At 41.5% G+C, this 15,111-nt stretch overlaps 1 pseudogene; it reads right to left on the bottom strand.

Annotated features, from left to right (window-relative positions):
* Positions 1-3,446: 3,446 nt before the first annotated feature.
* Positions 3,447-3,547, bottom strand: LOC121164413 (annotated as a pseudogene).
* Positions 3,548-15,111: the final 11,564 nt, after the last annotated feature.

Below are 15,111 nucleotides of genomic sequence, written 5' to 3'. Positions count from 1 at the left end.
CAGAAAACCTGTGGGGATTTAGAAACTGAACCTCATTTCAGATTAGAGAATTTGGATGTTTTCCACCTACAATTTTCAAGTTCCATTTTTGTCTTTTAACTTGTTAAACTTGACTGTTCTGAGCTTAAACTCATGATTTGCAATGCTGGCAGTTCCTAACATATTCTAAATAGAGAAAGCATTGCTGATTGTGCGTACTTAGTTTAGAGCATTCATATTCGTTAATGACTTATTTATTTTTATTGTAAAAGTAGATTTTACCAAGAGAGAGAATGAATGAAAATGAATGAATCTTTCCCCTGCTTGTTCAGTCCCCAAATGGCTGGAGTGATCAGAGCGGAGCCCACGTGGAGCCAGGAGCCTTAAAGAATCGAGCTAATCTCCACTGCATTCCCAGTCCATAAGCAGGGAGCTGAATTGAAAGACAAGAACTGGCAGTCATACGGTGTGCCGGCACCCTGGGTGAAAGCTTAGCTTACTCTGCCATGGTGCTGGCTCCAGGGCATTTGTATTTTTGCAAGCATATATGTATCTTTTTTTTTTCTGGAGCCCCATTAGCGCAAAGACCTCTTATAGCATAGAAACTCAAGCACTAAGAATTGAAGGCAAATTTTGGAGGTGAGTAATTAAAAATATCTGGTCCTCAAGGCTATGTGTAAATCCCATATTTGTCCTACACAAAAAAAGCTGTAAGGACTCAGCAGTAGTTCTTTTGTGTATCTTCTAGAATATATAACATATATGATTTTATTTGAAATATTTAGTACATGGTTATATGTTAGGGATAGCTTATTTTATTAGAAAGTATGAATGGTATTCTGTGATACTCATACTTTTATGACTGAGGCATCTCATGGACTTGATAGTGAAGGGAGAGCAATGAGGAATTAGCCAACTGATCAAGCATTTTATTTAGCACCTCGTTTCTCATTATGGTGTTAGCCTGTAATCTTCAACTTGCTAAGTCCTTCTTAAAATGCAATGGATAACATATGTGAAGGCTTTCAACATAGGACAAGTACCAGGAGAGTTGTCAGTTACTATTTTCATTATGAATAGTTGTCAGTTCAGGCACCAGGCTCTTAAAAACCATCTACCAGCAAATTAAAATTATGTACACACAATAAGATTGGGTTGCCATTTCCGGGTGTTAGTTGGCCATTTACAATAGAGTTGCAATTGCTTTCAGAGAGAGGAGAGAGAAAGTCCCAGCCCACATCCCTGATGTTCTACTCTAGGCCAGGTAACAGAGTGCTCCTCCAACAGCTCTGCTCTGATTTGTCAGCCTGTGCAAAGTATTTTCAAAAATACAGCAATGACTGCATGGTAAATGCAAACTTGCCAGCACATTTCTCAAGTGTTTATCCCTGCACATTCTTAATCATTGTATTCTGCACTTTGCATAGACCTTACTGTAGAAATACTAAGTAGTTAGGTTTAACAGACAACAAGCCTTAAATGAAATTACTTTGTTCCTGTCTGAGATTGCATAGCACTTTATGACTAAAGTGACACATGACATATCTAAAGATTAACTTTCTTTTAATTATGCCTTCCAAATATAAGAATCTTCTATCCTGTGGTACCAGCTTCTCTTATGAGCACTGGTTCAAGTCCCAGCTGCTACACTTCCAATCTAACGCTCTACTAGTGACCTAAGAAAAGTAGCAAAATGTGATGCAAGTGTTTGGGTGCCTGTCAACCATATGGAACAACCAAGCAAAATACCAGGCTTTTGTAGCCATTTGAGGGTTGAATCCAGGAAGGGAAGATCTTTGTTTCCCCACTCTCCTCTCATTTTGCCTTTCAAATAAATAAATCTTTAGAAAAAGTTAGTTTCCTTTTTGTTTTTTAAGAGCTGGACCTACTACATTCCTTTTGCATCTTGGCCGGCCCATGACTGCTGTAATGAAAAAAAAGTGGAATTAAAGTGACACAGTGTCTTTTCCAGGTCTAGGCAGTAGGCAAACTGGTGGCTTCTGGTGTAGACTCTTGAAGTTCTGAGTCTCTATGAAAGAGCTCATGTGCCTGCCGGAGAGACAAAGAGGCCCACAGTGCTCGGCAGTCTGTCCTTGCACCTGATTCTGCTAAGGCACTGGGTCTGTAGGGAGAACCATTTTCGCCCTTCCAGACCAGTATATTTGCTAGGTGAATGCTACGAACTATTCAGTTGGCAGGAGGTGGGAAAGAAGATTCTCCCAGCTAGTCCCCATTTCCTGACAAACAGAATCATAAGATGTAATAATGTGACAGTTGTTTAAAGCCATTAGATTTGGGAATAGTTTTTTTCTGAAGCATATTTAGTATAGTAAAGTGCATGCATAAAAATTCATGTGGCAATATTGGGGAATACTGGACAATAAAGATCAGCATCTGTTGGATTTAAAAGTTAGGGATATAAATCCATCAACGAGAAATTTGCTAATGAAGTTCTATGTCAAAGATGAATTCATTAGTGCTGAATATTATTTGAAGTGGCAAAGATAGCAGTCATTGTGTAATTCTAAATTCAGCTGATATCGGGTTCTAAGAATGTTAACTTTAAATGCCATGTATCATAGCATTCAGGGCTCTTTTAAGAAAACTTGAATAGATGGTTAATATTGTGGCAAAACGCTGCTGCCTTTTACACTGCCATTGCCTGGCAATTCCTGGCAGCTCCACTTTACAAATTGGTTCCTGGAATGTGCCAGAGAAAGCAGAAGATGCCTCAAGTTCTGGGGGCCCTAACACTCCCACCCAAGTGGAGGACCCAGAGGAAGCTCCTGGCTTCAGTCAGCTCAGCCCTGGGTGTTTCAACCACTTGGGCAGTGAACCAGCAGATGGAAGACCTCTGTAACTCTTTCAATCTTTTTTTTTTAAAAAGGTTAATAGTTAATGTCTTCTATCTTCATTACAACTTGAAGCTCAGAAATTATACACATCTTAATTAAGCCTTACAATACCTCTGTGATTGGGGAAAAAAAAAGAATAACAAGAACTCATTTTTATCCGCTATTGAGACCTCATCACCTCTTGGGTTGAACACGGCAGCTGTTTAGCAGCTGTAAGGGAAGCCTACACTGTCATTCTGGGCAGCCAGGCTAAGGAGGATAACATAACTGATTGAAATTGCAGAGGAAATTTGAGCAGACAGGATGCAATTACCTGAACTGGAGCCCAGCCAGCTCACTGGGGCTAAGTGGCAAGCTTGATCTGGTCTGCATATTTCATAGATTGCCAGGGCGCGCAGTGCCCTGAGTGGACAATAATCAGGTTGTGTAAACCGATGTGCTCTGACCTGCACTGTGTTTCTGCAGAGAGGGCCTCTTCTAGGATGCTAATGGTATTTTATCACACCTGCTTGGAAATAAAATCTCAGGTGGACTCAGTCCATGAATGTGGACTAGCAAGTGGAAGAAAGTTGACATTGAGTCTTCAAACCATCCGTCCTAACACAGGAGGTGGGCGAGTGTGTGTGTGTGTGTGTGTCTGCCTGTCATTCTTGTGCAGGGGCCATGCTAGTCTCTGTATCGTTCCAATTTTAGTATATGTGCTGCCAAAGCAAAATATTAAAGAAATTCTCAAGTAAGGGCTTTCTTGAAACTTGTGTATTCTACGTTGGTAATTTAATTAAGTCAGAGGTAAATGAAATAAGCAACCATTGAATTTAAATTTAAGGCATTGAGGCTAATCCCCTCCTTAAAGTTAGTAAGTATTAAAGTAGGGCAGGGCAGCACAATGGCTTAACTGGCTAATGTTCCACCTGCAAGCTCTGGCATCTCCTATGGGAGCTGGTTTGTGTCCTGGCTGTTTCACTTCTCATCCAGTTCCCTGACATCATCTGGAATAGCAGCGGAGGATGGCCTAAAACCTTAGGACCCTGTGCCCTCTTGCATTCCAGAAGAAGCTCTTGGCTCCTGGCGTGGGATAAGCTCAGCTCTAGCCATTGTGTTTATTTGGGGGAGTGAACCATTGGATGAAAGTCTCTGTCTCTCCTAACCTCTGTAAATCCGCCTTTCCAATAAAAATGAGTCTTAAAAATATTAAATCTGTGGGTACTTGAATCAGGTGCTTGGTGTAGCAGATAAGTCCCTGGTTAGCATGCCCACTTCACGTATTGGAGTGCCCAAGTTCAGGTTGTGGCTCCCATCCGGACCCCTGCTTCCCACTCCTGCAGATTCTGGGGGCGGCAGAGATGGCTGAAGATATTTGGCTCCTGCTAGTCCTGTAGGGAGCCTGGGTAAAGTGCTAGCTCTCAACTTGAACTTGTTCCAACCTTGGCTGTCTATATAGCATTTATGGAGTTAAAATGGCAGATAGCAAGTCTTTCTCATTCCCTCCCCCTCCTCCACGACTAGCAAAATAAAGACAGGGCATTAATCCTGATGTTCTGACCCTACCAGATGCTCCGCGTGAGGTGTGCCTTTGGACGTACAGCATCACCAGTGCCTCTCATTGCAGACCTGAAAACCAGGGACAGATGATATCACCGTGCACTAATCTGTTTGAGCCACCATTTTATGAGTTTATGAACTGGATGAGCAATTTCTGGCTTTCTTCCCTCTTTTGCTTGTTTTTAAAACTCGTGCAATTATTGGGATTCCAAGTATCTAGAGATTTTTATGTTGATTACAAAGGGAAGGGAGTTCACCAAAGTCACACTGTGCCATCCTTTCCTTTTGTGTAGAAGCCACTCACCTTGTGGAAAGGTGTGGGCAGTCACTAACTACCAATACATTTCACACACCAAAAAAAAAAAATTCACTCAGAAAAACAATTCATAAACACAGATACTTTGCCACCATCGGAGCATTTGTGTTGCAGAATTTATGCTCATTTCCTTGTAATACATGTACAATTCTAGAATGAAACCCCTTTCCTAAGTGCTCAGGGGACGTATGGATGAGCATCCAAGAGGGTGAAATGAAGGGCTCCTCCTACAGAGTAAAGGTAAATCATAAGCCAGAGTCGTGAGATTTTCCTCCCTCTTTGTGCAGTTACTGATGCTGCACTCTGTGTACTGGACCTGCTCGTGCAAACTCTGCTTGTACGTTAGCACTTCCCTCCCAGCACGGTCCCTGGACGTGTGGCGGTGGTGCTAGGTGGGCAGTGCCAGACCACAGCTCCTGCCCTCGGCCCTGGGAATAGAATCTTTATTCTAACGTAACTGTTAGATGATGTGTACTCACTCTCAAGTATGAGATGCTCTGATTTAGATTATTTAAAAAGTTTTAGGATTTGTTTATTTGAAAGACAGACTTATAGGGAGAAGGAGACAGAGAGGGAGAAAGAGAGCTCTTTCATTTCTTTCCCAGATCACAAGCAGGGAGTTGAATCAGAAGTGGAGCAGCAAGGGCATGAACTGGTGCCCATTAGTGTTGCCAGCACTTAAAGGTGGAGGGTTTGTTTGTTGAGCCACTGGCCCATAAAGTCTTAAAATTTTGAGAGGCTCTAAACCTATATAAGTTATCTGCACAGAGTTAAGTTAGTATCTTTCAGTTTTACATTTATGCCCTGTGTTAGAAAATGATCAAATGGGTCCAGTTCCCTGCTAACGCATGGAGGAGATCTCAGAGTAGCTAGACCCCTGCCACCCACATGTGAATGGAGTTCCAGCTTCCTGGCTTCAGCTGGCCAGACCTGGCAATAAATCTTAAAGAAAAAATAAAGAATATTGATAAAGGAGCCAGATGTAAGTATAAAAACATCTTTTATTATCTCCCACGTTTTAAGCAGAGTATTAATAATTGAGCACACTTTGTTTTCCAAATATTTTTTGTTGTTTTCCAAATAAATGTTGAAATAATTTCTATACCTTTAGTTTTTCTAGGCCCTGTATTTAACAGAGGTTTCAACTACAAGTAATAGCTTTGAAAACCAAGGACTCAATAAATCAAGGGTCCTTTAATTTCTGCCTTCAATTTCTCAACCACAGCAATTATTTCTCTTATGCTCAAGGATTTACATGTTTGTGATACATCATTGTGCTGTGTAGGTCTATTGTGAGTTGTAATTTTGCATAAACTTATTCCATTTAGCTTAATACCCATTTATTGCTGAGTTTATAATACATTCTCAACTTGAGAATAATAAAATTACATTTTGTTAACAAAATGTCTGTAATTTTGTTTGGTTACTGAATCATATTAACCTCATTATTCAAAATCAGTGAGGTTTTCCCACATGCCATGGCTGTAGACTTAGCCAGAATGGTGTAAATAACATCAGTGCTGAATATGTGGTGTGGAATTCATATAGAGATCGCACTGTGCATGGGTGTGGGAAGTGTGCCTCGTCTGCCTCCCAGAGGGTCTGAGACGTTTACCTTCAGATCTTAAACCTGAGATGTAAGAGTGAGTGGGCTTTGTGTCCTTTGTATTGGGCATTTACGCCAGCTATTCTTTAAAGAAATGTTACAGCTCAATACCAGACGCTCATTCCGTGGTCTCCGCTACGGACATGCCTCAGAAAAAGGAATTGCCCTCAACACCAGACCCGCTCCCATGATGCCACCTCACAGCCATATAAGAGGTCAGTCTGGGTTGGAGGGCTTTGGTACCCTGGTAGTCCTCCTGTTTTCTGAGCTTCCAGACTCAGTGGATGTTCAGCTTGACCTGGTTTCAATCCTCCACACCAGGTGTCCAGAGCTAAGCTGATCATGTGTCACATCTATGTTCTCTTGGTCCTCGTCATATCCAAACTATTGTCTCTGCATGAGTCGGTGTGGTTATTAGTTGTTAGCTATCTGCAGGAGACAGGGATGGTTTTCCACGTGAGAACAGTAACTACACCTCCTTCAAAACCATTGTTTCTGTGAAACTCAGGCCATCGGATCTTGGCCACTTGGGTGCTGTCAACTTACTCACCATGAATTCCTGAATGCCTGGATCACTGCTCTCATTTCCATCTGTATTCATTATCTCATTGATTTTTAAGCAAATTCTTCACGTCTTGATTACCAATGGTCTTTTTCAATGCTGGCTCAGTCATGTTTTTGCATTTCTTGTTCCTTTTAGAGCTTCAACATAACTGACATTATACTTTCTTGGTCTCAAAACTTCATTGTCTATCTTCACCCAAAACTTCCTGACACCAGTTCCTCGGTTCTATCATCTGCCATCCTTGGCGATCAGAGAGAACCCCTTGGTTCAACTTTCCTTTTCCATGAAGCCTCATCTGTGCTCCGTGAAAAGCCGATCTTCTAGTATGAGTTATGCATATTTGGTTAATTATTTTTTTCTGCTGTTATTTTCAAGATGGATTCCTCTTTGTTACCATTCCACACATGCTTTGGTTTTCTGTGTTTTTCTAGTTTTTTTTCTTGCACATGCCTTGTTTGGATTTGGTCCTCTTTATTATTGCACTGTAATTGCATCTTCTAGACTCTTGAGTCAGCTGGCTCCAAACTTGGCTCAACTTGGCAAGGCATTAGAGGGAGTGGAGAAGGGGGAAGGGGAGAATGTGTTCTTTTTTTCTGTGTCTGTTTTATGTTGTATCGCTGACAGTAACTGCATGCATCCCCTCTTGTAGTTATTTTTTAAAGTCTGCTGTCCATTGATTCCCACTTGGTAACTCTATTCCTGGTGTAGAACACTGCTCCCTCTTTGTGTGTGTGTCCCAGGAGTGGTCACTTTCCCCCTGTGGCTGAAATGAAGGTTGCTCTGTCATTCCAAGTGTTTTTAGTTTCTCAGAAAGTTTTTCATCAACTGCCTGTATTAAAGATCTAAACCTACAGATTGACTTCTGCTTTCACAGAGGGGCTCTATTTGCTTCACAAGAATAACAACATATTGCAAACTCCTTATGTATTGGTAAATGCCTTTCATTTTAGGCTACTGATAGAGCTTTCACATTAAATTATTGGATCACTGTAGGTAAAACTTTAGTTATACATGTCATGAATTATTGAGCTCCAAATGGATGTTGCAGATATAAAGAGCTTTAACACTGATCACTCCCTTCAATAAGCCTATTAGGGCTACATTGGACAGAAGGTGGGAATGGTAGAACACCAAGGCAGATACTTAAAAGAAAATGAACTGAGTCAGAGGGAAAAGAAGAAATATTTCTTTTTCGAGGAACAAAGTCAATGATTTTTAAAGTACGTGCTACAGGCCTGGGGGCCAGAGCTAAAAGCCTATGTTACAGCAAGTCTCCATGTGATTTTAATGCTGCTGGCCTATAGACAACACACTTCAGGATTTCCAGGTAATTGAAGCGACTCAATGTTTCCCAATTTTGTTCAGTTTGTAAGAATCACCAGGAATCTTTATGAATCTAACTCACTAGATTCCCCCCACCCCTGCAACACCTTGGGATTGTGACCCAGGTGATCTTGGTAGGAAATTTAGAGATTCTGTTTAACAAATACATTTTTATGACTATGTAAATTTGGAAAACACTAAATGATCCATAAGCTTGCTCTTTTGTATCTGCCATAGGTCTAGCTATTGGTAACGTGCCTTTTCCCCTAATATGTTGTTGGCTTTTAACTTGTTAGATTTTTAAAAAGCCCTGTGACAGTAAGATTGAAATTGGAAACAGTGACTTGTTTTCAGTTAGAATAAACACTCACTATGTGAACCTGCGACTATCAGTTGCTAGTTCAGTGATTTGGTAAAATGGTATAATTTTGTTTGTACAGCAACTTATAAAACTTTGCATTGGTTTCCTCATTGTGAGGGTTAGAAAGCTGAGGTTGATAATGCTGAAATAACTTGCTCTAGGTCACACAGACAGAGGATGTTGTGCAGTCAGGATTTTGGTTCAGTTGAAATTTGGGTTTCTCAGCGACTAACAGCTCATTCAACCTCAGTGTAATATTTCCTATCTGTTGATGAGACACCATGCCTGCACATTGTTAACATCTTCTGCTGTCCTCTCCTTTACTTGGTCCACTCATCAGGACTTCACATCTCTTACTCTGCACTCTGGACTTTGAATTTTGCCCTGGCTGCCCCTGGGCCTTCTGACACTGAACCTCAGCCCTCATTCTGAGCAGCAGCAGGCTCACAGTTGCTTTGTCCTATATCTCTGGCCTTTCTGAACATCCACATTCTTTAGTCTGGAGAAAAAGTCAAATCGTGCTACAGCAATGTTTCTAACTTTACAGTTTTCAGAATGGCAGTGAAATATATTCTCCTCTTCCATCAGAGCCAGCTGTTTAGTAGAGGGACATGTGGTCAGAGCGGTGGAGTGGGGGAAATTAGTCTTCTTTAATGGTTTAGTAATGCTTTTCGCTGATACTTCTAGTATCTGAGTAATTACTCATACACATTTCTGGGAGACAATTTGTTCAGTTATTTAACAAATATGCCTTGAATCCCTGTTTAATGCTCTGTGTTGTCCTGGAAATGCAGTGTTGAACAAAAATCTACAGGGATTCCATAGATCTGTGAAGCTTGTGATTCAGTGAAAGAGGCAATTAAATCAGATAAGCCTAACAATGAATGTATGGTTACAAATAGAGGTCAGAGCCACAAAGGGAAGGTGCCCCGATGGTGGGGGGAAAATAGCAAGCATGTGACAAAAATCAATCTCACTTTTTTCTAATCATATTTTACAGTTGAAATATTTGTTGATGTTCCTGAAGTTAATATTTATGAAACCCTTTTATGTACAGTCAGTTTCTTGTGAGCATTTAATATGCTTTGTAACACTCACGTCTTGTCTACACAAGAGGTCAAACTAGACGTAAAAACAACCCTTCACGTTATAGTTGAGTTTCTTCATTTGTGAATTCTGAGCAGTGTGTGGACCTATCTGCCCATATGGCAAGTGGGACACAGGTTTAACTGTTCCAAGTCCTAAGGTCTATAACAGCTACGGATGCTGTCTTAAGTAAGCATGGTGGGCATGGTGCATTAAGAGTCCATACGATCTAAAATAAATCATGGTTGGGACTCTAGGATGGAGAAATAGTAGCAACACAAAAGAACAATTAGATAGGCTGGCAGCTGGATTGTTGGGTGGGTCAAGTGTCAGCAATGCTTTCAGCAGCAAGGCAAAGTGCTCTGTCCATGGTCCTGTTTATACTGCTCTGTTAGGGGACCTGGATAAATGTCTGAAGAAGATTCATCCCGTTTATGAATGTAAATACTGAAAGGTAGAGACAATAAGCTGACTGAAAAAAAAAACCATTATTCATTAGAGAAATCAAGGTATCTACCTTGCTGTGTGCCAGCCACTCTATTACATGATTTGTACACCAAGTCTTAGTTATACTATGGTGATCTTTTTCTCATTTGTAAAATGAGACTAAGGTTAGGGGAAATTATGTAACTTGTTCTTAGCAGAACTGAAAATCAACCATGTTGGGATTAGACTCGAGCCCATGCTGGAGCCAGCCTTCTCTTGCAGAGTAGCATGCAGCAGACAAAAAGCAAGAGATTGGGTAGGGATGGTATGACGACAGACTCTTGGGCTGGAAAAACAGTGGGATTTGTCGAAGGAGAAATATTGACAGTGTCTAGTAAATCATTGGGCTGTGGAGGCAAGTGGTCTGGAGGAAATCATTAAGAGTCATCAAGAGGTTAGGCAGCTGCTGGAAGCAGTGGCTGCAACCAAGCCACCTAATATCAACTTTTCTTGGCAGTAGTCTTAAACCAGGTCATCTTCACATGAACATCCTCTCAGTGCAGTAAACCTGTTTGGGCGCTGCTTTTACATTATTTTGCCCATATAAGTTGTCTGCTCTTAGCATTTAATGAAGAAAAAAAGTGTGCAGAATGAACAGGACACAAGGCATTAGGACGGCAGGGTTACTGTACCGATACTGTAACTTGTATTAATGTAGTATCTTCTTGTCCAAGCTCTACATATTTCCTCTCTTGTAGCCTTGATGCATGCAAAAGAAGAGAACCTTGACTTTCTTTCCAGATGCTTGGACAAGAAGACATCATGCAGTCTGATGTACAACTTAGTTCTGGAGAATCGAGGCTGATTGGATATTACCAGAGTCCAAAGTCAAAGACCAGACCACAGAGACAAACCTGGGCTAGAGTATTTTTTCACAATCCCTTCTCCCCAACATTTATTGCTGCTTCTTAAATGAAATAGCTCATTTTGCTTCAAGTCTTCTTCTGGAATATTATATGTCCACTGTGGAACAGGACAGGGACCTGCTGCTGGGAAAGTATCTTGTTTACCTTGGTTTGGTTTTGCTGCTAGAGATGTCTCTTGCTTCTAAGCAACAACTGCTTCATGATAATTCCTGTTCTTGGCATCTTGCTGTGTACTGCTTTAATAAGGGAAATTTTCTCTTCAGCTTCTTGAATGCTTTCAAATTCCCAAGGTTATTTCAGTGCCTTACTTTATAGAAACAATTGAATGTCACTCCCTAAGGTTATAAAGGATTTGGAAATACATTCTGAGTGGAACCTTTTGGATGGTAGATGACATCAGCTTGAAACAACATTAACTCCCTCATTGGAAACTTTTCTGTAGGTGCTTAAGGTGGAGGTGGAGATGGAGCTCAAAGAGACCTAGGAGAAGGTCTTCTGAGTGTCCTGTTCCCCCCTCAAACCTCAGGGAGTACATAGAGAGGGGCTCACAGAGAGGGCAATGGCTGAGTTTTCTCTCGCAAAGGGCAGATTTGTATTTGCAGGGGATCGTGTTTCTGTCCTCCAGCCTTTATTCATGTAGTTGCTTGGCTCTCATCCAAGACTGGTTATTTTTAAATGTATAATGTCTTCAAGGCAAGTTGCAGCTTCAGAGCCAGGTAGGAGTGTGCGTTGGTCTTATTTGATTGGACTCTGGCAAGTGGGCCCGGTGTGATAGTGTAGTGGTTAAAGTCCTTGCTCCTGGCTTTGGATTGACTCATCTTCAGCTGTTGCACTCACTTGGGGAGTAAACCATCAGATGGAAGATCTTCCTCTCTCTCTCCTCCTCTCTCTATATCCACCTTTCCAATAAAAATAAAAAAATCTTTAATAAAAAGAACAGCATCTGGAAGGATTACCTACTTCCAAATATAGGCCAGGAAGATGGTTTAGAACATCAAATACCATCTGTGCATCTATAAAAGAGGAAAATTGAGGACCAGGAAGTTAATTTAGCTAACTTATCACATTGCTGAAAATCAAGGGATACCTTCAGGATTTCTTTTAGTTGCCTACTATTCCCATATTTATCATTGAGAGCAAAATGAGGTACTGATTCAGCCATAGCATTTTTGTTTTTCTTTTCAATTTGGTATTTACTTCAATTCAGTTTGCCTTTCTAACAATCCAAATTTGGGGAGGGCAGAGGGAAAACAGTAAATCAGAAATGAACAGGCCTGGTTCTTGATCTAGCTGCTCAATGTTAAAACAAGATGGGCAGTCCTTGACTAAGGTAACTGGGAGAGGGCCACGGTTTTCTGCTGGGCTCCTAAGCACTAGCTCCAATAAGCGTGAGAGGGGGGAAGTTGTACCCTGAACCTCTAGCCTTCCCTGTGCTTCTGGCAGGAGGTGGAAGAACACATTGGTCCCTCTGGATGGACTGGGCCCACACCCCTATGCCTGTATGTCTCTTTTCGTGTCCTCAATCTCCAGCCCAGTTATGTTGTGAAAATAGTATATTGGTAGATGAGTAAGTTCGTATTCATTCAAATACTTTATAAAGACAGCATGAGGGTACTTCAAAGACTTCAAAAATATGTGGGAACACATTTTATGCATATTTTGAAGACGTCTATCTGAACAGAATTCACAATTTTTGGTCTCCACATGCTACTTTCGAATTCCACTTTTTCCAGGAACTTTTGAAAGCACTGACATACGATGTGTGGGTTTCTCCTCCTTACTATGCAGGAAGAGGGCACGTGCACCCAGGTGGCATACATTCAGGAGGATGCACTAGTAATCCTTGTTTGGAAAACGTGGCTTCTGAATTAGCAGACACCGGGGGGTAGTTGAAATCTACATCCTAATCAGAAACCTAGCTCTAAGACTCATGCTATCCTTTCGTGAAGTTGTGTTAGAGAACTACTAGATGCAAAATATGTGTCTGTTGTGTTTAGATGGGAAATGCAGAGCTCTGATTGAGACAGTAAAGGGGATTCAGACTCAGGAGGAACTTCTGGAATGGAACTTTAGGAGAGGAGAGAGAACTTCCTGTCTTCTGAACCTCTTCTCAGTCTCAAGCAAGATGCTGGGTGCCTTCTTAGCATCACAGAATTTCCACTCATAAAAACAATTAAAACTGCAGGTCTGTGATGGAGAAGCCTAACCATGTCAAGTGACTTTCTTATGGTCTTACTGGGTTTGCAATAGGACTTCACGTCTTCTTTTTAAAATATTTTTCATTTTTTTAAAACATTTATTTCTTTTGGAAAGGCAGATTTATCAAGAGCAGAAGAGACAAAGATCTTCTGCCTGCTGGTTCACTCCCCAAGTAGCCACAGTGGCTGGAGCTAAGCTGTTCTGAAGCCAGGAACCTGGGCTTCTTCCAGGTCTCCCATACAGGTACAGGATCCCAAGGCTTTGGGTTGCCCTTGATTGCTTTCCCAGGCCACAAGCAAGGTGCTAAATGGGAAGTGGAACAGCCAGTTACAAATGAGTGCTCATATAGGATCCGGGTAAATGCAAGACAAGGATTTAGCTACTAGGTTACCGGGCCTCCATGTTTATCCAATTGCAAAGCTCAGCATGTTCTGTTAGGCTGTGCTAATTACTTGGTTCAGGACTTACACATAGGTGGGGTCTAATGCAATCCCTTGACATACAGTGTCTTGTCAGATAGCCTGATAGAGCTGATGTGATTTCAAGCTAATCCAGTATCAAGTTGTCATTGTTTTTGTAAGACCACACAGCAGACGTGTTAGCAGCTTAGTGTCTGAAATCATCCCGCGTGTTGAATCCGACGCTTTCCTGCTGCGTGTTGTGAGCCTGGCTTTTCTTCACTCTGTTTTTTTAACTCCTTATATCACTCCAGTCTACAAACTTCTCTTGCAAATGAGAATCTACCTTGTAAACCTCCAGGACCAGTAAGCAAAAAGTGAGGACCCTCTAGTACAGATTCAAGCATTCGAGGGCAGAACATTTTTGGCCCAAGGTAATCACATCAAAAGTAGGAAGTACAGCCAGAAGTTTTAGAAAGCTGCTTCCCCCTGTAAAAAAAAAACATCAGTACTGCCTAGGGAACATCAAGGTGCTTTAGGACAACACAGCAAATAATGCAGTCCAGGTCGGTTTGCCTCACATGGAACTGGTCAGGCCACAGCCGCCTGGCTCTGCTGCCCAGAAGAGACTAGGAGGCCCGACTACCCAAGACCATTGACACAGTGCAACCCAAGGACTAGCCCTAAGTTTAGTTGTGTGATGCTTCGCTGGGGCCTTCCGGGCTTTGACATTGGCTTCCAAGAAGTCATCAGTGTTCAGTAATCCTGACACATGTGCATTAATACTTGAAGAACTGACTACAAAGTTAGAAACAAAACTTGAGCAGCAGCCCAAATAGAACAGCAGTCAGAGGAAACAGCTACCAGCCATTACTTAGGGTTCCAAATTCCTATAAGAGAGTACTCTAAGCACAAATAGATTGAGTGAACAAAAACTGCCATCGTAGCCACTGAAAGTTGTGATGGGAAACAGAGGGTCTCAGTGCCACTGCTGGGGAGGGTCAGGGACAGCCGGGATGAGGCATGGCAACTCCAGGCGTTCCATGGAGTGTCTTAGAACTTGGGCTTACTATGTTATGTATTGCTTTACTGGAGAATTTGTGAGTGAACGATGAGATAGAAGCTCAGAAGCTACAAACTATGGAGGAGGATTTTCAAGATTATTATGTCTATAAAGTTCTGCATTTGGATATAAATAAGCTTTCTGAGCCAGCTTTCTTGCACCAGGTTCCCCTGGAGAGCCATGTCCAGGGCCTTGTCTCATTGGTAATGCATCAGGTAGAGCTGTGTGAACCATCAGCCTTGGGTGTGCTACACACATCATTTTATTTGTGCTGGGTAAAAATGAAATCCAATCTGTGATAATCTAGCCTTTATTCTTCCCTGAATTAAGTGATCTGGCTTTCTTAGCCTTTGATTTTTTTTTTTTTAATTTGAGCCTTGGAGAGAAAATTCTGTTAAACCAGATCAATTCTTGAGACTTTTGTGGTGGAAAATTAGGCAAAATGGTAAGAGTCACTTATGTGGAT

The sequence above is a fragment of the Ochotona curzoniae genome, unplaced genomic scaffold, assembly GCF_017591425.1.
Source record: "Ochotona curzoniae isolate NIBS_2020 unplaced genomic scaffold, NIBS_Ocur_1.0 contig_66, whole genome shotgun sequence".
Taxonomy (NCBI): domain Eukaryota; kingdom Metazoa; phylum Chordata; class Mammalia; order Lagomorpha; family Ochotonidae; genus Ochotona; species Ochotona curzoniae.
Note: the sequence above shows the minus strand (reverse complement) of the source record. Positions and strands in the feature narration are given on the sequence as shown.